General features: G+C 48.0%; 1 long non-coding RNA gene across 1 annotated transcript in view; it reads left to right on the plus strand.

Annotated features, from left to right (window-relative positions):
* Positions 1-24,774, plus strand: part of LOC113597607 (uncharacterized) — an 82,182-nt gene that overhangs the window by 18,729 nt on the left and 38,679 nt on the right. The window contains exon 3 of the long non-coding RNA XR_003418392.2: positions 18,302-18,393. This is a non-coding gene — a long non-coding RNA (uncharacterized LOC113597607). The remainder of the gene's footprint in view (positions 1-18,301; positions 18,394-24,774) is intronic.

Genomic DNA, 24,774 nt, shown 5'->3' on the forward strand with positions numbered 1-24,774 from the left:
AATGCTCAGAAGAGGCCTTCTGGGTCAGAGAGTAGGGACTTTTCTGGCCGTCTCCTCCCAATGGAACCAGATTCTAGCTTCAGAGTGAGGGGCAGGCTCCTAGACGATGCCCAGGCCGTGGCTTTTGCGTGCTCCTGACCACCAGACAGGCCTTTTCATTCAGCAGGGGTTGAATACATCAACGTTTTCATTAAGTCCTAGTTCAAGGAAATGAAATGCCTATGTATGGCTTTGCAAACTTGTACTGGTAATGTGACCTGCCTTTGAAAGAACTGCTTTTTAAGACCATAGTTTGGTCATTTGCAATAAGCAGTCAGATATGGGGTCCCTGTCATCTCAGCGAGTAGATGTTCTGAAAGGTAGGGCTTTCTGCTGGTTACGGCGAAAGATAGTCCAGATGTCTTCCCTTCTTTGTGAAGAGTACCAAGCCAACCTTGTCCCTGGCTCTTTTGGTTCGCGCTTTAAAGCGTTGTGCCTCCAGTCCTATGCTGGTCGTGCTGGCTCACTGAGATCTAGACATTTCCGAAACCGTGAATGAGGGAAGTTTCTTTTCTTTCTATTCTGAACTTTACAAGTGGATTGAGCCAGGGCCCTCAAGGAATTGAGAAGATCTCGATAGAGAGAAATTTGGCTGTGTCTTCTTTTTTACTTTTCTCTCATTTTGGTTTTATGGGAACCCGAATTTATGAGGAAGTTCTGATACAGAGGCTCTAAACCAGCTCTGTGTCCAGTGATGGTCCTAAAACGGGAAGTAGCAGGAGGTGATGGGCGCTTAGGAAGAGATTTCATGAGCTCTTGAATGAATTGTGGATGGTTTGTGATATTTTGGAGACATGTGTCTTGGGAGAGGCGGCCTTTACCCTTGAAGTTACTATCTTGGGACGAACCACGCTCCCTCAGAGATAGCATTTTGTTGAAGAAAGTCTTGGGAAATGTGAAACCCAGTCATCCTCATAGAGTTTGTGAGTGTGGCCAGGTTAGTTTCTTGCACTAAAGTCTCCGGTCTTCTGGATGGGCTGCTGCCTTGCCTCCTGTAATAGTCAGGATGGGCAAGACTCTGACGCAGTAACAAATAGCACATGAATAAAGTTTGACGTGGACTGGTTGGCCCTTTTCTATCATGCCGCAATGCCATCTGGAACACATGACCTCCAAGGGCACCATGGCAGAGAAAAAAGACAGCCAGAAGCCCACCTACCTTAACTGCCTCATCCCACAAGGGACACGTATCACTTCCGTGCACATTTCAGTGGCCGGAACTAATCCCCTTGCCCCAACCTACCTGCAAGAGAGACTGGGGCATGGAGAGGCATACCTGGTATATTTGGCGACTACCGACAGCCTTCGCTACATTCCCTGGGGACCAACTGGCCGTCGCCTCCCCATCCCACTCTCAGGGAATGTGTGCGAGATGCTGATTTTCTAATTCTGTAACAGACTGGACTGCAAGCACCAAACCACCTTTTTCGTGAGATAGAGAGTGCTTGTTTCATCTACGGGAGGAGACAGGACAGGCAGTACTCTCCCATTTGTCAGTTACGGTACTTTCCCTCCCTTGTTACTGACCGTGAAACACACGTTCGCCCTTCTGCTTCTGTCCCCAAGAGTCACGATGTATGCGAACCGAAGAGTTGTCTCCAGGCCAAATACCTTTATCATGAGTCCCAGGTTCTGGTTCTGAGTGGAGCCATCCGTGGCGGTGTTTGATAAGAAAGCCTGAGGATTGTTCTTTGTGAAGTTGTTCTCACACGGGCCGGGCAGCTCTCAGTGCCTGTGGTGGTCCTAATGCCCCAGGGTTGATTCAGCAGAAATGAACCGACGGCGAATGCTCTGACAAGATTGAGCGAGCAGACTCCCTCGGTGTCCCTGCGTATCACTGAGAGAGGGAACTTGCGCCCCTCCCAAAGCCAAGGTCGCCCCACCCAAGGTGGTCCCTCTCCCAGGAGGACAATGACTTCGTGGAGCCATTTGCAGATTTTTCCCTAGAAGTGAAGGCCAAATTCCCACAAGACCCTGAGAGGTAGAAAGTGGGTGACTGTTCCTGACCTGATTCCCTCAGTGTTTAATTGAACCATAACCATTAGGGTATACTAGAGTTTCTGTGTGTGTGTGTGTGTGTGTGTGTGTGTGTGTGTGTGTGTGTAAATCCTGGCGTACTTGGTGACTATGGTTGCCCAGCCCTTATAACAATTCATTTCTGTCGTTGTTTTCCCTTCGAATCTCAGGCATGAGCAAATTAAGGATATCATCTGCTCTTACTGCCTTTAGTGTCTCCTGTAGGAAAAGAGGGGCCAGAGTCCGCGTAGATCAACCCACGGCGTGTAGATCTGCCAGAACCACGGCTCCACTTTTCTGACAGGTGGGCCCTAAACCAGGTACAGGTCAGCTGTCCACACGGTGGCTGGTTGGCTGATCGGCTGGTTGGTTAAGAAGGGGTTGGAGGGGCAGAGATGTAAGGAGGTGCAGGGGTTGGGAAGGGCTGTATCTGAAAGAGGTTATGATGATTCGTTTTCGCTTTGCCTCTTTGGCTTCGTTGCCCTACTCTGTGTGGGTCTTGTTTTCTTGAATCTGGAGGAGACTCACCCAAGGAGTCCGTTCTTAAATGTAAGTCACATATCCCCTTATAGAATCACTGCCAAACTCGTTCTGGCTAAAGGGTTTCTAAGATCCACATGCAACAGTCACTTGGGCTGGAGTTTCCCATTTAAATTTATTTCACACAACCGACTGAGCCACCCAGGTGCCCCAGTGTTACAATCTCTCAGACTTTAAAAAACAAAAAAAAGAATCTTCCAGACTTATGTGATCATTCTAAGGACTTCTAAGGAATTGACCTTGAAAACTAAAATATTGCATTGTAATATTTCATTTATTTGGATGCTTAACTCTCCAAATATCTGGAAACTAGGTAGGGGTGAGTTTTACCACCCCTGTTTTACAAATGTCAAATCAGGGTTCAGAGATGATAAATAACTTTTCCGTTATCATCATCCCGCTAGTTGGTCGACGTCCAAACCAAAATAATGACGATCTGTGGATTCTGCATTTTTACTTCCATCCTGGGCTAGCAATGATACTGGACAGGCTGCGGGAGACTTCTCTACATCCTGTGGGGGTTAATGGTCTGGCAGAGGCAGAACTCTGGGGTTAGAATTCCCCAGAAGGCAGGAACCCCAGCATCTAGGCAATCCCCCCCTTTTTTATCTTGTGCATATCTGGGCCTTCGGGGGCTGGCCCAGCTCCCGCCACAACACCCCATGGTAATTCTTGCCTGTGGAGGTTGTGGACACAGTGGCGATATGCACCTGTCAGTAATGAAAGTTTTCAAAGGTTGCTTCCCAAAGTAAGTAATGGCTGAGGATGGGAGGGAGAATGGCTTTCTCTGCAGCTTGTCAAATGAAGCAATGACCCTGAAAGTGGTTTCTGACTTATAAAAATATGGAACACATGATAGCTATCGCTGTTACATTGTAACTTGCATGTGCTGCTTTTCTCCTAAGATTTTTAAGAAAGACCTCAAAGATCTCAAGTTTTGCTACAGTTAAGAAACTTCAGAATTCACCTTGTTCAGCTTGCTTCTGATAAGTGCATATCACTTTTTTTTTTTTTGCTTGAAGGTTGAACCCATGGCTTCTTCATCATTCTCCTCCTAGCTTCCTTGAGGTACAATTGGCATACAAAGAACTGCAACTAACTAATATATATAATTTGGTGAGTCATGGATGGACCTAGAAGACGTTATCCTATGTGAAATAAGCCAGTCACAGGACAAATACTGCACAATTCCCCTTATAGGAGGTGCCTAAAATAGTCAAAGTTATACAAGTAGACAGTAGGGTGGCGGTTCCCAGGGGTTGAGGGGACAGGGATATGGAATGTTGTTGTTCAAGGGGTATAAGGTTACAGTTATACGAGATAAGATGAGTACGTTCCAGATACCCGCTTTATAACATACTGCTAGTTAACAATAGAGTACTGTGCACTTAAAAATTGATTAGTGCATTTTTGAAAACATTTATTTTTCAGAGAGAAAGGGAGAGAGAAAGAGAGGGAGGGAGGGAAGGAGCGAGAAAGAGAACAAGCAGGCGAGGGACAGAGAGGAGACCCAGAATCCAAAGCAGGCTCCAGGCTCTGAGCTGTCAGCACAGAGCCTGATGCGGGCCTCGAACTCCTGAACTGCGAGATCATGACCTAAACCGAAGTCGGACGCTTAACCGACTGAACCACCCAGGTGCCCCGATTAGTGCATTTTTTAAAAAATGTCATTGGGTTTCCCTAAAGATCTGCCTGAACACGAGAAATCACCTTTTTAATGTCCTCAGTGCTTCACAGCTCTGGGAATAAGGCAGAGACGCTCCTCTGTCGGAGGTCAGAGCAGATTTCCCAAAGCTAGCGCTGCCCCTGCTTTGTCAGCACTTCATCTGCTGAAAGAAGAATCTGGCATGGCCTCGTGTTTATTCTTAGCTATTCTTCCCAATTTTCTGTCACTCAGAGCTGTCTGAGCCAGGGAGTTGGTATGGGGACAGGGAATTTTGAGGCCTGGCCTGATCCCAGGCAGATATTCAGTAGCACAGCACTTAACCCTAGGCCAGCCTTCTGGCACCTTCTGTTCTCTGGTGATTTGCCCCGATTCTGGAAGGAGGAAATAGCTACAAACTCCCTTAAGCACACAAAGATAGCAGCAAAGCCGCAGATTTTATTCCCCGGGCCCTTCTCTAGGGCCTTGTTTATAATCACAACCTAGCCCTAAAGAGCTTTGTAATCTGGTTTCCTAGCCATACAGATCACAATGTTGGAGTGAGGGATGGTGGGGGGAAAGAAGCTCAGACAAACGGATGGGGGAAGCGCCTGCCGGAGGCCCAATATCCTGAAAAGAGACAGAGAAACAAAAAGGTAGAGCATAATAAAGGATGTTGCTTCTGATTCCCCTGAGTTAGCTGGAGAAAGATTTGAGTGAGTTAAGAAATGTGGGAATCAATCCTGCAGTATATACACGTATATTTCATGTCATCAAAAATACTGTTTCAAAGTTTGGATGTTTGAAGGATAAGATTCCCTTATCTGCTCAAATCCAATTATTTCTAACTCTGCCAATACCTCACCTAAACCAGACTTATGAGGTATTTACTGTAATGGCATTATAATGCTTTTTTTTTTTTCCCTAGTAAAGATTCAAAGCCATGTGAGGGACCGAAACTAACACTCATTCTGTGAGAGAGGTGCCGGCACTGGGGAGGAATGTGATCTGCATGCTGAATTCATTGATTCTCGGATTTGGTGCTTGGAAGGAGAGGTGTCACATTTCAGACCCCATGTGGGCTCCCTCCGCTGCCCGCTGCCTGTCGGATTTTGCTCACATTTCTTCACCCCGCCTGTGATCCCCCCAGGAAGCCTGAGCTGTGTGGGGGTGCAGCCGAGTGCTTGGGGGTCCCATACAGGAAGTGACTTCAATCCCAAAAGAAGTCCCTGGCAGCTCGCCGGTGCCTGGGTTCCCCGTGCTGATGAACCGGCCCAGCCCATTCGTCACCCGCTCTGAGTCAGAAACCCGGGCAGGGCACAGAGGCTGGGGTGCAGAAGGCACTCTGGCAAGCCTGTCCCGTTCGCATGGCTGTGAACTCTCTGACCAGCTGCTGTGAACTGGCAGGTCTCGGGGTGGGAGGCGATGCCGGTTGGGCCAGGGCTTTCTGCGGCTGCCACTTGTAGCAGCGGTCGCCCCGGCTCCCCACCCCCACCCCCCGCCCCCGCCTTTGCTGGTCATTTCGTAGTGCGGCCTCACACTTTTGCCAGCAGGAAGGTCTGTTTTGTTTGCTCTTCTCCCTGAGCCCCCATCCCACGACACAGAGCACACTCGACTTGGCTCAAAGCAAAGGAGCAGTGCGGCTGCGGAGCCCATAAAGCAGTCAGGAACATGTCTCGCTCAGCCCTGGTAATTGTAATGCCTTGGCTCGGCCTCTTGCCACCCTTCCCTGTCCCGGCCCTTCACGTGCTTCACGGAGGGATGGTTGCTCACTGGGAAATGTACTGCACCCACCTTCTTTGGGGACGATTCTTGCCGGCGGTCGGAGTGAGTAGGGCACCAAACCGTGGTAGAGTACCGGGCCGGGAACCGGGAAAACTTGGTTCTGGTCCTGCATTGGCCACGGGCTGCCGCGTGATCGGACACAAATCTCTCAGGCACCTGCCGGTGCGGGAGGGGGCGATGGTTATGTCGGAGGATCCCTGAGGTCCAGGCATGAAACCTCCCATTCTCGTTCCTGCTCATACAGACAGAAAGCTTTTGGTTCATCCCCGAGAGCGTCTCTTTTCCTTGATGGATTTCTTTTGGAGGCTGCCCTGCCTGGGACTAAGGAAAGGCTGTTTAGACGAGCGTAAGCGCTGGGAGTTTTGCCTTTGGAACCGACGTAAGGGATTGAGGATGAATAGTTGGCGTAGTCCCATCTGGAATCCTAATCACGGAATCGCAGGCAGGCGAGGCCGGCCAACCGTCCACGACGCGGTGAGGTCCGGAGCTAGACCGCTCGGCCTCAGCGTGCGCCCTCGCAAGTGACCGGGTGGGTGAGGGAGGAGTATGCCATGCCGTCACCTCTCACCCTTAGCGCTGCCCAGAAAACAAGCAGGGGAGCGCCCGAGAAGGGCGTGGCAGCAAGCTGGGACAGGGATGCCCGGCAAGTGGCAGACTGTATTAAATGCCCACTGCTTGGTGACTGAGCCAGGCATTGTGGAGTAGGGAGACTGAGAGGGCAGCTTTCCACAAACAAACCTGGCCTGTTCTTGCTTTGGGGCCTACATCGAGTTGTTTTCTCCATCTGGCATGCCCTCCTTCTCCTCTAAGCTTATGCAAAATCCTGCCCATCCAGCCAGTCCCACCTCTTCCACTAAGTTCAGCAAACTTGCATTGAGGACCTCCCGCTTACCCAGCCCTCTTTGCGGCACACACAGATGAATAAAGGCTTGGTCCCTAGCCTCAGGCTGACTGAACTCTGTCATCCTGTTTGCTTCGTGCCCGTCCCCTCTGGCTAAAACCTAAGCAAGTCCTTCCCTATCCAGGACAACACAGGAGCAAGTAGAAGCAAACCACAGGGACACCTGTGACATGTCTCTGCCCAGGAGAGCCCGCTCGAGCCCCTTGGTCTAGGGCTTTTGCGAAACAAAACTCAGGATTCCAACATCGAAACCGGGCACATCTTGAATCTTGATAGACAATTCTGAGAGGTCCCGACGAGCCGGTACAACGCGCCCCATTGCTCTGAACATAGAAAACAATCTCATCAATCAGAGACATAAAGAACCTTCTGAGGGCCATATTCCCAGGGGAGGCCCAGGGTCCATCCTGAGTCCAGGCTCACCTGGGGACATGCAAGGAGTAACCAGCTAGATCTTCCGCGTGAACTTTTGCTTCTCAACTGTGTCTTACACATTTCTTGTATCCTCTGGGCGTGTCCTCTTAGCACGGAGTAGCACCAGACCCGACCCTCTCCTCTGACCTCAAGACTCGCGTACACTTGACTATCTACTTGCCGTGTCCCGTCCCATAAAGGCCGGCACCTCAGCATGACAAAATGCGAGCTCCAGTCCCTCCCTTTCCCCGCTCTTCCCCGTCTCAGTAGCGGTTGGCCTCACTCACGCTGTTGCTCGAGAGCCCGAATCTGGCTGTTGCCCTTGATTCTCTTCCGCTCACCTCCCGTGGCCAGTCGGCCGTTCCTGTGGATTTTGACTTTGAGGCGCATCCCAAGTGTGACCATCTCTCATTCTCTCTGCCACCCCGGTCTGCACCACCATCGACTTCCATCTGGATTACTCACCTTCTAAATGTTTCTGTCTCCCCGATGGCCTGTTCTCCCTACTCACCACTCAGAGTGATCCTTCCAGATGTATACACCCGATATATCACTGTGTAGTATTCACAACCTCGGATGGCTTCTCAACATACTTGGGTTAAAATTCAAACCTTTTTAAAAAATGTTTTATTTTATTTTATTAATTTTGGGGGGGGGGGCGAGGGAGGGAGGGACAGAAGGAGAGCGCGAGAGAGAATCCCAAGCAGGCTTCACACAGTCAACACAGAGCCCAACGCTAGGCTTGAACTCACGAACCATGAGATCATGACCTGAACCAAAGTCGGATGCTTAACCGGCTGAGCCACCAGGCACCCCCAAAAGTGTCACACAACACTGCCTGGAATGTAAGCTCATGAGAGAAGAGCCTTTTTAAATCTTGCCCTCAGTGGTAGCTCTCGCACCTGGCACTGTGCCAGATCCAGAGTAAGGATTCAGAAATACTTGTTGACGATTGTAGTAGAAAATTAATCCATCACCAGTATGTGATTACGAGCCGGTCTCTGTCCTTAGAGGCTCACGTTCTACTGAAGAATTGAGTAGGACAAAGCAAAACATATAGAACACTTTTCTGTGCTTCCTGGTGTCCAACCTAGGACATGTCAGCGCCCTGGACGGGAGAAACTGGCCACGGAGGGGCAAGCCTCACGCAGCTGAAGTCTCCCCCGCCCGGTGTTCTCTTTGATGGGCTTGCAGGGGCTGTTTGAGGGGAGATACCGGCAGCCTGGCAATCCCAAATGGAAGAGAAAGATCAGGGGAGCTGATGTCTTACCCAGGGTAGAGGCAGTGCTGTTTTTGCCAGAGTAGCACCATGGTTCTTCAGAGCCTGGCTGGGTGGGTCTCAAGAGGTCCTGTGGGGTCGCCTGGGTGGCTCCGTCAGTTAAGCGTCCGACTCTTGATCTCGGCTCAGGTCATGATCTCACAGTTCGTAGGTTCAAGCCCCTCCCCCCCCCCCCGCCCCGCCTGCTTGGGATTCTCTCTCTCCCTCTCTCTCTCTGCCCCTCCTCCGCTCATGCGGTCTCTCTCTCTCTCTTCGTCTCTCCAAATAAATAAATAAAACTTAAAAAAAGAAAGATCCTGTGGACTGATATTGTTTGAGACTTTTCTGTTCTGCTTAAACTAGTCAGAGGGGATTCTGTAGTTTGCAACTAAGAACTCTGATCTATCAGTCGGTTGAAGGAAAAAAAAAAGGTTGAAAATCAGAATCCTGACTTGTAACTGACATTTAAGCCTGAATGGAAAATGTTAGAATTATACAGACATTGGAGATATTGCTCCAAAATGGAACCAACACATGTAACTATATCAAAGTGGCATGTTAAACTCGAGGCAGAATAATTTATTTACTCATATGTCTGGGGAAAATCGTATATATTTTTATGCGTTTGTAAAGCACCATTTAAAAAAGTGAGCATCTGCTTCTTTAAGTTATATGCTGTTATAATACAGTGTAATTTTGATTACAAGTGTACCAGTTCCTAAGTGAAAGAGACTTAAAATATTTTAAAAAGGCAAAACTAAACTGCAGTGTTGAAAGTTGTAACTTGGGTGATACAGAACCATAAACAAAAGCAAGGAAGAGATTATCATAAAATACAGCTTTGCGATTAATTTTAGGATTGGAATATACGTGTCAGGCTTCTGAGGCAGCTGGCAAAGTTCTATTTCTTGATGTAGACGATAATAAAAAAGGGATTTACTTCATAACACGCGATCAAGATCTGCGGTTTTCCGTAAGTTCTATTTTGCAATTAAAAATGGTGGAAAAAATGAGTATATCAACTACTTAAACATGAATTCTTTTTTTTTAAGTTTATTTATTTATTTTGACAGAGAGAGAGAGAGAGAGGGAGAGAATCCCAAGCAGGCTCCATGCTATCAGTGCAAAGCCCAGCGTAGGGCTCTCAAACCTATGAACTGTGAGATCATGACCTGAGCGGAAATCAAGAGTTGACGCTTAACTGACTGAGCCGCCCAGGCGCCCCTCAGATGTGAATTCTTTTTATGCACATGTCCCTGTGTGTTTTCATTTCAGGATCTCCTAAGACTTTGTCACAGATTTTGCCGTCGAACAAGTGAATTCCTGTATAAGTTTAATAGAGGGCTAGCTTACGACGCGTGTCATAATCTATAATCCAAGTCCTGTGAGTGAAAACAACACCATTTTCCCCCCTATCAAATTGGCAAAGATTCGAAAAGACGTTATTACTCAGTGTTGATGGAAGTATGAAGAGATGGGCACTTGTGTGCCCCGCTGGGAGCAACATACAGTACGGTCTTGCCAGCGGGCCACTTTGTGGTCTGTAACACGGGCCTGAAAAATATTCCTGCTTTCTTTTTTACCCCGTAAACTCAGTTCTGGGAAGTTTATGTTGAGGGCTCGATCAGAGACATTCGAGACGATATATGTACGAGGGTGGATGTTCTTGCCGCAGCTTTGAAACAATGGACGTGCTTGCCAGTCGGGAAGTCGAACGATTCCCAAATGAAATATGATGCATCCGTGTGACGGTTTTGAACAAAGGCACGTACAATAATGACAATGATGATGACGGCCAACAGGTATTGGTCGCTTACTATTTGCCGGGGACTCCTAGCCCTCTTTACCTGGGTTCTCTCATCCTCGCGATACTTGACGGTGAGGAGTATGATACCATTTTGCAGACAAGAAAACTGAGGTTCAGAAAGGTTATATAACTCATCCAAGGTCACACTGTGAGTAAGCAAGAGCGCCAGGGCCTGAATCCAGGCCTGACTACTTGAGCTTATATCTAGGCTGTTCATAGTGGTAATATTTAGGTGGTGGGGGCGTAGTGGTTTTTATTTTTCTACTTTATATTCTCCTCTGTGATCTAACTTCGTAAAATAAACACTCGTCAGTATTACAATCGCAAGAAAATAGTAGCTCCCGCCACACAGGGACGCACTGACTCGTAGTGCCAAGTGTCCAGGCACGGGAGTGGGGCCCAGGGTGTTGACGCAGGAAGTACACAATCGCTTCCTTGGGCTAGGTCTCTCGGGCTCCGTGACCAGTTCAGAGGAGGGCTAGCCTCCCTCTGGCTCTGGTTAGGCAACCCCCTTGGTTAGTCCAGGAGGACTTGTGGCTCCCCGTGGGTCACCGTGGCCGCGTAACTGTTGCCACAAGCATATCACCTCTTCCGCCTTCTACCTGGTCACAACCAGTCTCTTCCCCGGACTCGGATCTTTCGAGGGAAGATGAGGCAAGAAAACATGGCAGGCTCAGTGGGAACTGTTCTCTAGGCCCGGGAACACTTACTCCATAGCCCTGCCTTACTAAGGACGAGTCAGCATATGAAGGGAAGGGACCCAGGGAGTGTGCCCCAAGGTTAACGGAGAGACCTGGAAATGAAACCCAGCTCTCCTGCTTCTCAGGCCCCCCTGTGCCGTCTATATTTAGCCAGGCTGCCCCGAGCCTTGTCCACCTTGTCTGAGAGCCAAAGTAGGCACACAGTTTGCTCATAAACATTCCTGTGCTTGCCAACCATTTAGATGTTGGTTTTTTAAAATGCGAGCCTCCCCTTGCACCCAGCTCCTGGGACCTGCGGAGAATACCCACCAGGGGATCGGCAGCCCGACTTTCCCCCAAAGCCAAGTGACCTCAGCCAAATGCCCTAAAATGAAAGGCGTGTCTCCAACTGTTTCATCTTGGCAGGGCTCAGCGAGTGACTCCCTCTCAGACCCACTGTTCCTGGTCACAGTTCTTTGAGTGTGCTGACCTACTTTCTCCCCTTCAGAGGGAAGACAGAAACCAATAAACGTCTCCAGCGAGTACTCTGGCTTTCAGGAACATTGATTCTGTCTTCTGGCCCCTCGTCCTTTGCATGCTCCATCATCGCTCTGCTATGACCACGGCAAGCACGACTGAATCAGAACCCTGAATGTTGCTTACTGTCCCCGTTTTACAGCCGTGTTTTCAGAGGTAGCATGGCCCGCACGTCGCAGGGATGGGGGCAGAGCCTTCCCAGGCTTCGTTTCCCTGCCATGGCTCATTGTCAAGTGGCACGAACCAGACTGAAAGTTGCTTCTGCATCAGAATCCTTTGGAAATCTGCGGGGCGCCTCTGACTTTGGCCACCTCATACCACGTGGCTGGATGCAGTATGGACTGAGAGATATCTAGCTTGAGACCCCAGACTGGACTATTTAACACACCTTTGGCGTGGGCCTCCAAGAAAAGTTTTGGCTGGCTCAACTCTTTAGCTGCCTGGACAGGCAGAATCCCTCTTTGGTGTATGGTTGACTCTCAAATACCTACATTAAGATTTTCTACGGCGAATCGATCATTCCAGGCTGTCTCTACCCTTCTCAGTCTACACGCGCTTGCCCACCTCCTCTAGCCATCAGTTAGAATCAGCTTGGAAAATATATACCCATTTTATCTATGTACTTATTTTTTAAAATATATTTTGAATGTTTGTTTATTTTGAGAGAGAGAGAGAAAAAAAGCATGAGCGGGGGAGGGGTAGAGAGAGAGAGGGAGAGAGAGAGAGAGAGAGAGAGAGAGAGAGAGAGAGAATCCCAAGCAGGCTGAGCGCTGTCGCCACAGAGCCAGATGCGGGGCTCAAACCCACGAACCGTGAGATCATGACCTGAGCCGAAATCAAGAGTCGCACGCTTAACCGACTGAGCCACAGGCGCCCTAATATTTACCCATTTTAATGTCAAGCTGAGAAAAGTGAATTAGAGGCATAAGTCTCCTGGGATTCAGAGGAAGGACATGGATAGGTCACATAATGTATTCCAGAGTGCCTTTCGGATTTTCGGCTGGCTTTAAGAACCTGCCATGTCGTTCTCCGTGACCGTGGGTGAGTGAGTGAGTCTTCGTTAGCTCTGCTATCCCTGGGGTGCTCTGTCTCCTTTCTTCTCCACCCATCCCTATGTGCAGAGCAGATCATAACCCGCCTGCCCTCTCGCGTCCTATCCCATTTCATCTGCATTGGGTAACTCGGGATTTTAAAAAGGGCTCCAGGTCTCTTTTACTAGCCCCCAAATCACATTGGAGTCACAGCGGCCCCCCGAGGCTGCACCTCGGCGGCCAGCTGCTCTCAGGCCAGCCGGACCAGAGTTGGGGTGCGCCCTCCCCTCTGGAGGGCGGGGCTGCGGACAGCAGTCCGGGATCTCTGCTTCTGGGGGACCTTCCGCACTTGTGGCTGTGAAGTGGGTGGCCCCCACCCAATCATCTGCGTTGGGGGCAGAATGAGAACAAATAACCACAGGACCTCTGCATGCCCAGAAGCAGAGAGAGAAGGGGGCAGACGGGCCGGGGCACGAGGATGAATCGTGGGCAGCGGGTGGAAAGGGTGATGTTGCCAAGGAGTCGAACGATGGAGGGGATGGTACTGAAAGTTCTTACCTTCCCATACATCTCAGAGTTTCCCCGGGGCTCTGAAGGGAGAGGAGCCCAACTGGCAGAGTGGAGAGAAGGCTTCGGAACCCGGGAGAAGCTTGTGGAGCTGCCGCGTCAGAGAGAGCACGCTGTAGCCCAGCACTGTCCTAGAAGACTTTCTGTCTTGAGGGAAATGGTCTTCGTCCGTGTTCTCCAACAGGGTGCTCATTAGCCACACGGGGCTTTTGAGGACTCGAGATGTGTCTAGCATGACCAAGGAACTGAGTTTGAGGTTTCATTTGCCTTTAATTAAGGCACACGTGGCCAGCGGTTATCTGATGGGGGAAGGGCAGTTCTGGAGTCACGGTTGGCCCAGGCGAGCGGAAGTCGTCTGTCACCGTGGTTCATGGCGCAGACTGCATGCCGTTGGACGGTGCCGGCCGAGTGCTGCGTTGCCATTTACCACCCCTGCCACCTTGGGCGAGTCACCTACCCTCCCGGGGCATATTTTCCCATCCGTAAGATGGAGATCACAACAGCGCCGACATCACAGAGGGCTGTTGGCAAGATGAAATGAGCTCATCCACGTAGGACTCTTAACAAAGTGCCTGGAGCGCTCAGGAAATGGTCGCTTTTATGATGTTTTCGGTGGCAGGGTGTTATGAGGTTTACTCCTACCTTATTTTCCTGTGCTTTGGCCCTAGTCACGGAACGCCAATAAATCAACCTCCCTTGCTCATGCCTAGAGGTATGAGGATAATGGCGTTTGCCCTCCTCGACTCCCTGGAGCACCACAGCAAAAGATCCGTTATTTGATTTTAGGACTTTATTGTGTCTGAGCTTTGAACGAAATGAGATTTTAAAATGAAAGAAAAGATGAAATAGGCAAGGTCAGAATAACAACATGAAAAAAGTCATATGCCCCACATTCCCCATTTCCCCATTCATTGAACGGGCCTTTCCTGAATCTGTACCGAGAGACGGGTGATTACAGGCACAGACCCTGCGCTTGTATCTGCTACTTACTAGCTGTGTGGCCTTGGGCAAGTTACTTCACCTCTCTGTCGCTATATCCAGATTTGTCAGTTGGGCATCATGATAGTACCCGTCTTTAGGGCTGTGGTAAAGAACCAATACGTGCAAAGGACTTCCGGAATTACTTGGCGCTAACGAGCACTTGATAAAGATTGGCTGATGTGATCACGATATGCTAGAGACTATGTCCGGTGCTAGAAAAACCGAGATGAGTAAGTGCCCTCCCTGCCCTCATTATGCTTGCAGGCTAGCAGAGAGGGAAAGACACACAAACGTCTAAATCCAATATGGTGTCACCGACGATAAAGTTGGAGTGTGCATAGGCTACTGAGGGGGAATCAAGAAAGAAGAGATCAAGTTGGCTTGGTTGGAGAGCAGTCTGGAAGCTCCATGGAACTGGAGAACAGGTGGCAGTGGGGGTGCATGGCAAGTACATGTTTGCGGACAGAAACAAGGATCGTGGGTCTAGAGGAGTGAAGGCCACTGATAGATCGGTAAGGCTCGGATACAAGGCCGAGGGAGTAAATGGAAGATAAGGTCGAAAAGGTCAGTAGGGAGCAGGTCCTGAAAACCTTTTACGTTTTGGGCTTAGGCGTTTGTACTTTAGGGGCGCCTGGGTGACTCCTTTGGTTAAGCGTCCGACTCTGGGTTTTGGTTCATGTCGAGATCTTGAAGTTCATGGGTTCAAGCCCCGCGACGGGCTCTGCATTGGCAGTGTGGAACCTGCTTGGGATTCTGTCTTTCCCTGTCTCTCTCCGCCCCTCCCGTGCTGTCTCTCTCTCTCTCTCTCTCTCAAATAAACTAAAAAAAAAAAAAAGGAGTTTGTACTTTATTTTGAACAACAGGAAACCCTCAAAGGGGTTTAACTAGGGAAGTACCACAATCAAGGCGCTTTAAAAGGACCCCAGTGGCGGCAGTGGGGGGCAAGGTCAGCGGCAGAGATACCGACCAAGAGATGATTGTAGAGTTCCACGTAGCAGATGATGAGATTGAGGTGGTGAAGTAAGTATTGCAGGGACAGAAAGGTGGGGAACGGCCCTGTAGATGTTAAGAAGAGACCCGATCAGCTGACGAATAAGTGATAGAGGATATGGAAGGAGGACCACTTTTGGAGAGGGAGTCTATGCAGTCATTTCAGGACATGTTGGGTGAATATAAGGTGGTGTGGTAGTGGCTCTGGAACTCATGGAAGAAAGAGGTTGGGACTGGAGGTGTGAATGCAGGAGATCTTGGGACACCTGGGTGGCTCAGTCAGTTGAGCGTCCTACTTCGGCTCAGGTCACGATCTCGAGGTTTGTGGGTTTGAGCCCCTCGCCGGGCTTGCTGCTGTCGGCACGGAGCCTGCTTCGGATCCTCTGTCCCCCCGCTCTCTCTGTCCCTCCCCTGCTCGTGCTCTCTCAAAAATAAATAAACTTAAAAAAAAAATGCCGGAGATCTTAAACTCTGCATCAGGCCCTCATTTCCCCCCCCCCCCCATTCTCCACTTTCTTCTGAGGTTATCTCCACTGCTCTCAGCCCTTTAGGCTGATGAGTTTCAATTTTCAATCTCTCCTCTCTAGCACTCACCACCTCACTAAGGTCTAGACTTCTTTTTTTTTTTTCTTAGTTTTTTTTTTTTCCCATTTTATTGATTTGAGAGAGAGAGGGAGAGGGGCAGAGGGAGAAAGCAAGAATCTTAAGCAGGTTCCATGGAGCCCCACGCGGGGCTCGATCCCACCATTCTGGGATCATGATCTGAATTGAAACCAAGAGTCAGATGATCTGAATTGAAATCAAGAGTCAGATGCTCAACCGACTGAGCCACCCAGGCGCCCCAGTCTAGACTTCCATATGCAGCCAGCTACTTAGGATTCCCAGTTGGATAACTAATGCACGTGTCACATTTACCATTTCTAAAACTCAGTTCTTGAATCGGTCCCCACCCCCACTCACCCCTCCCCTAGTCTTACATTCTCAGTGAATGGTACCCACCGTCTGTCTAGTTGCTTAAGCTAACAACCTGGGGGTCAAACGCTCTGGTTGTTTCTTCAGCTCGCTTTTGTAGGCAGTCCTTCCTCTGCCTACCCCTTTAGGATCTCATTTCACTCTCCAGGCTCTCCCTGAAGTGACGCTAAGACCGTACGTTCCCCGTGGCTTCAGCAACCTCCATCCAGACCCTGGCCCATTTGTTCCACAGATACCCACTGAGCACCTGCCGGGTCCTGTGTTGAATGCCAGGGATTCAGTAGGGACCAGGCAGATAGAGTCACCTCTCTCATGGAGTTTATCTTAGACTGGTGGGGAAGGCATACAATAAACAAGCAAACCAATAATTGTAAGAATTCCAGACTGATAGTAAGGGAGATAATAAAACAGGGTGATGTGATGAGACACTGACTGGGGTCGGGGCCCTACTTAGTCAAGATGATCAGGGAAGGCCTCTCGGAGGAGCTGACATTGGAGCAGAGATGTGGATCAGCTTTGCACTTTGCAAATGCAAAGACTCTCAAGAGAGAACAAAATCGGGGCACCTGGGTGGCTCAGTCGGTTAAACATCCGACTTCGGCTCATCTCGTGGTTCATATGAGTTTGAGCCCCGCATGGGGCTCTGCACTGACACTCTCTGCCCCTCCCCGCCTCGCTCTCTCTCAAAATAAATAAACTTAAAAAAAAAAAAGAGGAAACAAATTTTAGGAGCATAGCGAACAAGGATAGCATGATGACGTAAGATTAGAGATTCAGACAAAGGCTCTATCTTATTCGGTCAAAGTAAAGAGCTTAGATGTTATACTCAGTACAATTGAAAGCTCCTGGAGAGTTTTGAAGCAGGGAGCCAGATATGGCATGATTTAAATATTTAAAAGTTGGCTCTGGCTGCTGTGTGGAGAATGGCCTGTGTGGGCAGGGAGGCCAGGGAGGAGACTTGGGCTGATCCAGGAGAGACAGTGGTGGCTCGGGTTACACGGGAGGGAGGCCGGCAGAAGGCAGTCCTGCTTCCCTCTCCAGGAGTAACCCATGGTAGCAGATGGGCGGGTAGCCTTCCAAATCCTCTTCTGTATATTTACATACATTCACAAATGTTTATATTACATGCATATGTAGTTTTGTGGTTTTAATATAAATGAGCTCAGAGTACATGCATTATTCTAACCCTTGCTTTTTTTTAAAACAACAGCTTTCTTGAGCTATAATTCACATAACGTACAATTCGCGCATAGAAAAGTGTATGGTTTTTTAGTATCTTCCCAGATATGTGCAACCACCACCACAGTCCATTTTTGGAACGTTTTCATCATCTCAAGAAGAAGCCCTGAATCTTTTCGCTCGCCCTGCCTGTCACCAGTCTCCTCGCCCCCAACCCTAAGCAAGCACCGATCTCCTTTCTGTTTTTACGGATTTGCCTGTTCCGGGCTTTAATATAAACGGAAGCATAGAACACGTCTTTTGCGACCGGCCTCTTTCACTTCGCACGGTGTTTTCAGGGTTCATTTATGTTGTACTGTAAATCACAACTTCGTTCTTTTTATTGCCACGTAATATTTCACTGTATGGATAAGACCGCATTGTGTTTAGCCATTCAGCGGTGGGTGGATGATGGGTTGTTCCCCCTGTTGGCCGTTAGGAAGGATGTTGTTATGAATGTTCTATGTTTGACACTCTGAGCAGCTGCCAGGCGGTTTTCCAAAGTCACTGTACCATTTTCCATCCCCACTGGGCGGTTTGCTATCACTTACTTTTTTTTTTTTTTAAAGGTTTACTTATTTGAGAGAGAGAGCGTGAGCGAGGGACAGGCAGAGAGAAAGGGGGACAGAAGATCTGAAGCAGGCTGCATGCTGACAGCAGCGACCTGAGCCAAAGTCAGACGCTCAGCCGACAGAAGAACCACCCAAGTGCCCCATTGTCACTTGCTTTTTTATTTAATGGGCCTTGAATAGTTTTCCATATTTCCGTATTCCAAATACGGAAATATGCCAATATGCCAATATGGCATATTTCCGTATTTCCATACACATTTCTTGTACACTTAAAAGCTATGTGATATTTCACAGAGATCCTTCTTTTCAAGATGATCCTGCCTAAACCACTGTGTTATTTCCTCCCCGCAGGGCTCGGCAGCCTGGAAAGAGAAACGGTGGTGGTGGATGATTGCAGTGATCCCGATTTGGAAGTTGTGTGGCAGGTGACTTAGAAGGATAAGGTGAGGAACGGTGTTGATGGTAATGGTAAGTGAGTACTTGAAGTGAGTGATCAGCCCTGGCACAGATCAGTCCTGGTAAGTGACAGTGACAAGAAGCTGGAATATAGGTTTTGCATGAGAGTGGAGAGCTAGTTTTTTGTCTTGTTTTGCATTTACCCATTTTCTCTGATTTCCTTCCTTCCTTCCTTCCTTCCTTCCTTCCTTCCTTCCTTCCTTCCTTCCTTCCTCCTTCCCTCCCTTCTTCCCTTCCCCCCTTCCATCTTCCTTCCTTTCTTTCTTTCTTTCTTTCTTTCTTTCTTTTTCTCTTTCTTTCTTTCTTTCTTTCTTTTTCTTTCTTTTTCTTCCTTCCTTCCTTCCTTCCTTCCTTCTTCCTTCTTCCTTTCTTTCCTTCCTTCCTTCCTTCCTTCCTTTCCTTCTTTCCTTCCTTCCTTCCTTCTTCCTTCTTCCTTTCTTTCCTTCCTTCCTTCCTTTCCTTCCTTCCTTCCCTCCTTCCTTCCTTCCTCCCTAAGATTACATCATTCACTGCTTTGCATTCTCAAACGGCTGATTCAGAACAGAATATAACTTTGTCTTGTGACTCAGAGTGTGCATTGTGACCATCTGCTTTTGCCCTGGACCTCTGAGGCGTGTAAGAGTATGTCTTTCTCTATTAAATGGGTCCCAGATCTCTGTGCTTTTGAAGTCCTATCTGCCTCAACTTCCATCTTTACTTTTTGGTGTCGGAGACTGCGATGTCAGAGCTTACTGTAGGTTCTTCTAATATACAGTTTCTTGACCGAGGACTGGACTCCCTGCATCTCCTGTGAAGTTTATGGGTTTCACGATAGCAATTTTATATGCCGTTTCGATGCTTTTTCTTCCTCTTGTAGGTTTGTGGTTACATTATGGCAGAGGTTATGAGAAATCTGATCTCCAGAGAAGAATCGGTGGCTCTTTAATTTGATCTAAGCTATTTGGGGCAGGCTAGATTTCCAGCACTGAGGACGTTAAGGAATAAGTGTGTGTTCCCCCTTATCCACACTCTTTTCCATGGTGGGGACCCACTCTGTTTAATATCGTCACCACTGGCTGCGTGTGGCTTTTACAACTTAAATATAAATTAAATGAGTAAATCAAATTACAAATTCAGGGCCTCAGTAGCACTGGCCACATTTCAAGTTCTCGGCAGTCCCCTGTGGCGAGGGGCTTCCATCCTGGAGAGCGCAGATATAGCACATTTCCATCATCACGGATGGTTCTATCAGACAGCAGTGGCCTAGTCTTTGAGCCAATCTCCTGTGAGGTTTCGCCTTCCCGGACTGGAGAGTCTCATGTTTTTAGCGGAGGCCACACTCCTCCCTATCCTACAATAGCCCCCAACTTCCCATCCCTGATCATGTCACTTGTCCACTGTCAGTGTAGTAGTTTTCTGTTGTTGCTATAACGAATTACTGCAAACTTTATGGCTTAAAACAACACGAATCTATTACCTTAACGGTTCTGGAGCTCCGAAGTCTAAAAGCAGCCATTTTCCAGCTTCTTGAGGCCGTCTGCATTCCTTGGCTCATGCCCCACCCCCTCCATCTTCAAAGCCAGCACAGAGCATCTTTAGATTCTCTCTCACACTCTCTGACCTCGGTCTGCTTCCACAGGCGCATCACCTTCTCTGACTCGTACTCTCCTGCTTCTCTCTTATATGAAGTCTGTCGTTAGATCGGGCCCACCAGGATAATTGAGGACATTCTCCCCATCTCAATATCCTTAACTTCACTGCCCCTGCAAAGTGCCTTTTACTATGGAAGGTGACATATTCATCCATCCCAAGGATGAGGGCGTGGACATTTTGCGGCGTGTGTGAGGGGGGGGATCATGTACGCGGATGCCCCAAGGTTTTACACGAAGGGAGGGGCATGTTTGAAAATCTTCTTTTCTGGGACGCCTGGGTGGCTCAATCGGTTGAGCGTTCGACTCTGCATTTTGGCTCCGGTCATGATCCCAGGATCAATCGTGGGACTGAGCCCTGCATCAGGCTCTGCACCGAGAGTGGAGCCTGCTTAAGATTCTCTGTCTCTCCCTCTGCCCCTCTTCCCTGCTTGCTTGCATGCTCTCTCTCTAAAATAATAATAATAATAATAATAATAATAATAATAATAATAAAATAAAAAGACTTTGCCTAACCCAAGGTCATGAAGAAAATAAATAAATAAATAGGTAGATAGATAGATAGATAGATAGATATTATTTTCTGCCTCTGTCCTGTCAGGAAATACCAAATTTTTAAAAAAAAATTTTTTTTTCCAACGTTTTTTATTTTTGGGACAGAGAGAGACAGAGCATGAACGGGGGAAGGGCAGAGAGAGAGGGAGACACAGAATCAGAAACAGGCTCCAGGCTCCGAGCCATCAGCCCAGAGCCCGACGCGGGGCTCGAACCCCCGGACCGCGAGATCGTGACCTGGCTGGAGTCGGACGCTTAACCGACTGCGCCACCCAGGCGCCCCAGGAAATACCAAATTTTGATCAAGATTCTCTCTCTCTCTCTGTCTCTCTCCCTCTACCCCTCTCCCAGTGCTCTCTCTCTCTCTGTCTCCAAAAAATAAATAATAAAATAAATAAATAAATAACATGAAAAGACTTTGCCTACCTCAAAGTCATTAAGATTTTAAATAAGTAAATAAATAAATAAATTTAAAAAATCTTATTTTCTGCCTCCGTCCTGCCAGGAAATACCAAAGTTTGGTTGTTCTGATTGTCTCACGGTAGGATCGTATGAATATAGTGGCACAGGAGTATCTTTCAGGCAAGACCGACCCACAGCTAACTCCGTGCCCCGCCACAGCGTTCGCCCCACTCTGTTTCAAGGGCTGATCTCTGCCAGCCTTTCCTCCCTCTCTTTCCCACACACAGACCCCCAGAAAACCTGGAAGCGTGATATATCAACCAAGGCAAAGCCCCCAGAGCTTCTCTTCGCCCAGGAGAGGGTGGCAGCTGAAAGCCTGAGTCATTCCTGGGAGAAGCAGCAGCAGAAACCAGAGTAAAAACGGTCTTCTATTTTCAGGCTGGACAAGACGGCATAGTCTCATTTCTCCTCGCTCCTCCCCGCCAAGTAGAACTGCGAGTGCTAGAAATGATTCAAGAGGCAACCAAAGAAGAATTCCCAAAGGTCTGAAGAGGAAGGCAGAATGGTCAGGGACCCCAGGACCGGGAGACATCGTAGCAGCAGGGCGCCTTTGACTCCCCACCCAGCAGAAGGAGGGGAGCCGGGCCCCCGCATTTCCCAGTAGGCAGCTGCTTCTTCCGGGTTGGATGCGCCAATCCGCGTGGGCCCCGTGGGCCCCCGGCAACCCCGGCAAAGGGAATCCAGCAGGGAGCCCCGCTGACACGAAACAGCCGGGGGGGACACGCTCTCCTCTCCCGCCACGCGGGGCTCCCCTCCCTTGCCACGAGACACTGTGCAGCCAGGGCATCGTCATCAAGGGCAAATCCGACCACCACGAGTCCTCCGGCCCAGGAAGGAGAGGTACCAGGATGGCATATGGCACCGACAAGGGGTGCGGGTTCCACCAGAGCAAGCAAAACCAGGGGAGCTTAGCTGTTCCCGCAGACTAGAGGCTCACTCCCTCCACCTGCGGGCCTCAGGCCACCCAGCCTGGTGGAACACCTTCTGCTCCCTTAGGCGGCACCGGTGCAGACCGGCGGCCCCCCCCCCCCCGTCAGCGCCACATTAGCAAGCGGACCAAAATAGCATCGCAGAGGCTCCGCAAAGCAAACGGTCGTTGAAATCACAGCCTACAAAAGTAGGCCAGGACCTGCACGCTAAACCTAAACGGAGTGACCGCTTACTAAAACAAAAGATTTAAATAGCCTCCTGGGGCGCCTGGGTGGCTCAGTCGGTTCAGCGGCCGACTCCTGATGTCGTCTCAGGTCATGATCTCACGGTTCGTGAGTTCGAGCCCCACGTTGGGCTCTAGGCTGATGGCGTAGAGGCTGCTTAGGATTCTCTGTCTCCCTCCCTCTCTCAAAAATAAATAAACATTTAAAAAAAGAGTTTAATTTGTTTTTAAACGTTTATTTATTTTTGAGAGACAGAGAGACACAGCATGAGCAAGGGAGGGGCAGAGAGGGAGGGAGACACAGAATCGGAAGCAGGCTCCGGGCTCGGAGTTGTCAGCACGGAGCCCGATGTGGGGTTCAATCCCACGAACTGTGAGATCATGACCTGGGCTGAAGTCAGACACTTAACTGACTGAGCCTGACCTAGGTGCTCCCCCCTCCCCGTCCCCGCAAAAAAGATTTAAATAGTCTCCTGACATAATAGCCAAAATACAATGAAAAATCTCCTCTCATGCCAAGAACTAGAAAATCAGGACTTGAATAAGAAAAGACAATCGGCTGGCATCAATAGGGAGATGAATCAAATATTAGAATTATCCGACAAGAATTGTAAAGCAGCCATCACAAAAATGCTCCAGTAAACAATTGCAAAGTCCCTTGAAACAAAGGAAAAAATGGAAAATCACAACAAAGAAATACAAATTATAGAAAAAAAGCGCTAAGTGGAAATTCTAAAACCGAAAACTTACAGTAACAGAAATTAAAAAAAGAAAGCAACTTAGTGGGTCCATGGTATAGTGAGACGACAGAGGATAGAATCAGTGAACTTGAGGACATATCAATTGCATTCACTCAGTGTGAACAACAGAGAGAAAATAGACTGGTAAAAAGAATAGAGCCTCAGAGACCTGTGAGAAATAAAAGATTTGGGGCTCCTGGGTGGATCAGTCGGTTAAGCATCCGGCTTCGGCTTAGGTAATGCTCTCACGGTTTGTGAGTTTGAGCCCCACATCAAGCTCTGTGCTGACAGCTCAGAGCCTGGAGCCTGTTTTGGATTCTGTGTTTCCCTTTCTCTGCCCCTCCCCCTCTCTCACTCTGTCTCTCTCTGTCTTTCAAAACTAAATAAATGTTAAAACAAAAATTTTTTAATGAAATATCGAAAGATCCAACACTTGTGTCATCTGAGCCCCAGATGGATATCAAAACCAGACAATGACAGTACAAGAAAAGAAAGAAAGAAAGAAAGAAAGAAAGAAAGAAAGAAAGAAAGAAAAAGAAAAAGCAAACTACAGGCCAGTATCCCTCATAAATTTGGACACAAGAATCCTCAACAAAGGCTTATGAGCAAAATGCATCCAACGATGTATAAAAGAATTATATACCATGATCAAATGGGATTTATTCCAAGTATGTAAGGCCGGCTCACTATTTTTAAATCATTCAGTGTAGACCACCATATCAATAAACTAAAGAAAAATCATATGACCATATCACTTGACACAGAATAAAACATTTGACAAAATTCAACAATCATGACAAAAACTCAGTACGCTGGGAAGAGAGGGGAGCTTCCTTAACCTCATAAAAACCATCTATAAAAAACTTACCACTAACATTATACTTGATGGTAAAAGCAGAATACTTTGCCTCTGAAGGTTGAAATAAGGCAAGCATGTCTGCTCTTATCACTTCCATTCGACATTATACCGGAAGTTCTAGCCAGCACAACACGGCAAGAAAAGGAAATAAAAGGCATCCAGATTGGAAAGAATCAAGTGAAACTGTCTCTATTTGCATAGGACTTGGTTGTCTACATAAAAAAAAAAAAAATCACAGGGGTTCTAAAAAAAAAGAAAAACCCTTCTAGAACTAATAATTGAATTCAGCAAGGTCATATGACGCAAGATCAATACACCAAAATCAATCACGCTTCTATATACTAACAATGTGGAAATCTAGATAAAAAAGACAATACTATTTATAATTGCTTCAAAGAAAATGAAATTCTTAGGTATCAAATTTAACGAAACATGTTTCATCTATATGCTGAAAGTTATAAAACACTGAGGAAAGAACCCAAAGAAGACAATAATTTGAGAGACTTACTGTATCCATGGATTAGAAGACTCAACATAGTAAAGATATCAGTTTTCCCCAAGTTTATATGTAGGTTAATGAAATCCCTATCAAAATCCCAGCAAGGATTTTTATAGGCATAGATGAGATTATTATAAAATGTATATTGAAAGACAAAGGACTTAGAGTAGCTAAAATGATGTTTGTAAAGAATAACCTGGGGGGGGGTGGAATCACTCTTTCCAATGTAAAGGCTTACTATATAGCTATAGTAATCAAGACAATAGTGGAGGGTAGACATCTAGATCAATGGAACAGAATAGAGCACCCAGAAATAAACCCAATTTGTTCAACTGAATTTCGATAAAGGCATAAAAGCAATCCAGTGAAGAAAGGGTAGCCTTTTCAACAAATAATGTGAGAGCAATTGACTTTCATAGGCAAAGAAAGAAAGAGAGAAAGAAAGAAAGAAGGAAGGAAACATCTACTAATT

This window comes from Acinonyx jubatus, chromosome X (genome assembly GCF_027475565.1).
Source record: "Acinonyx jubatus isolate Ajub_Pintada_27869175 chromosome X, VMU_Ajub_asm_v1.0, whole genome shotgun sequence".
NCBI lineage: Eukaryota > Metazoa > Chordata > Mammalia > Carnivora > Felidae > Acinonyx > Acinonyx jubatus.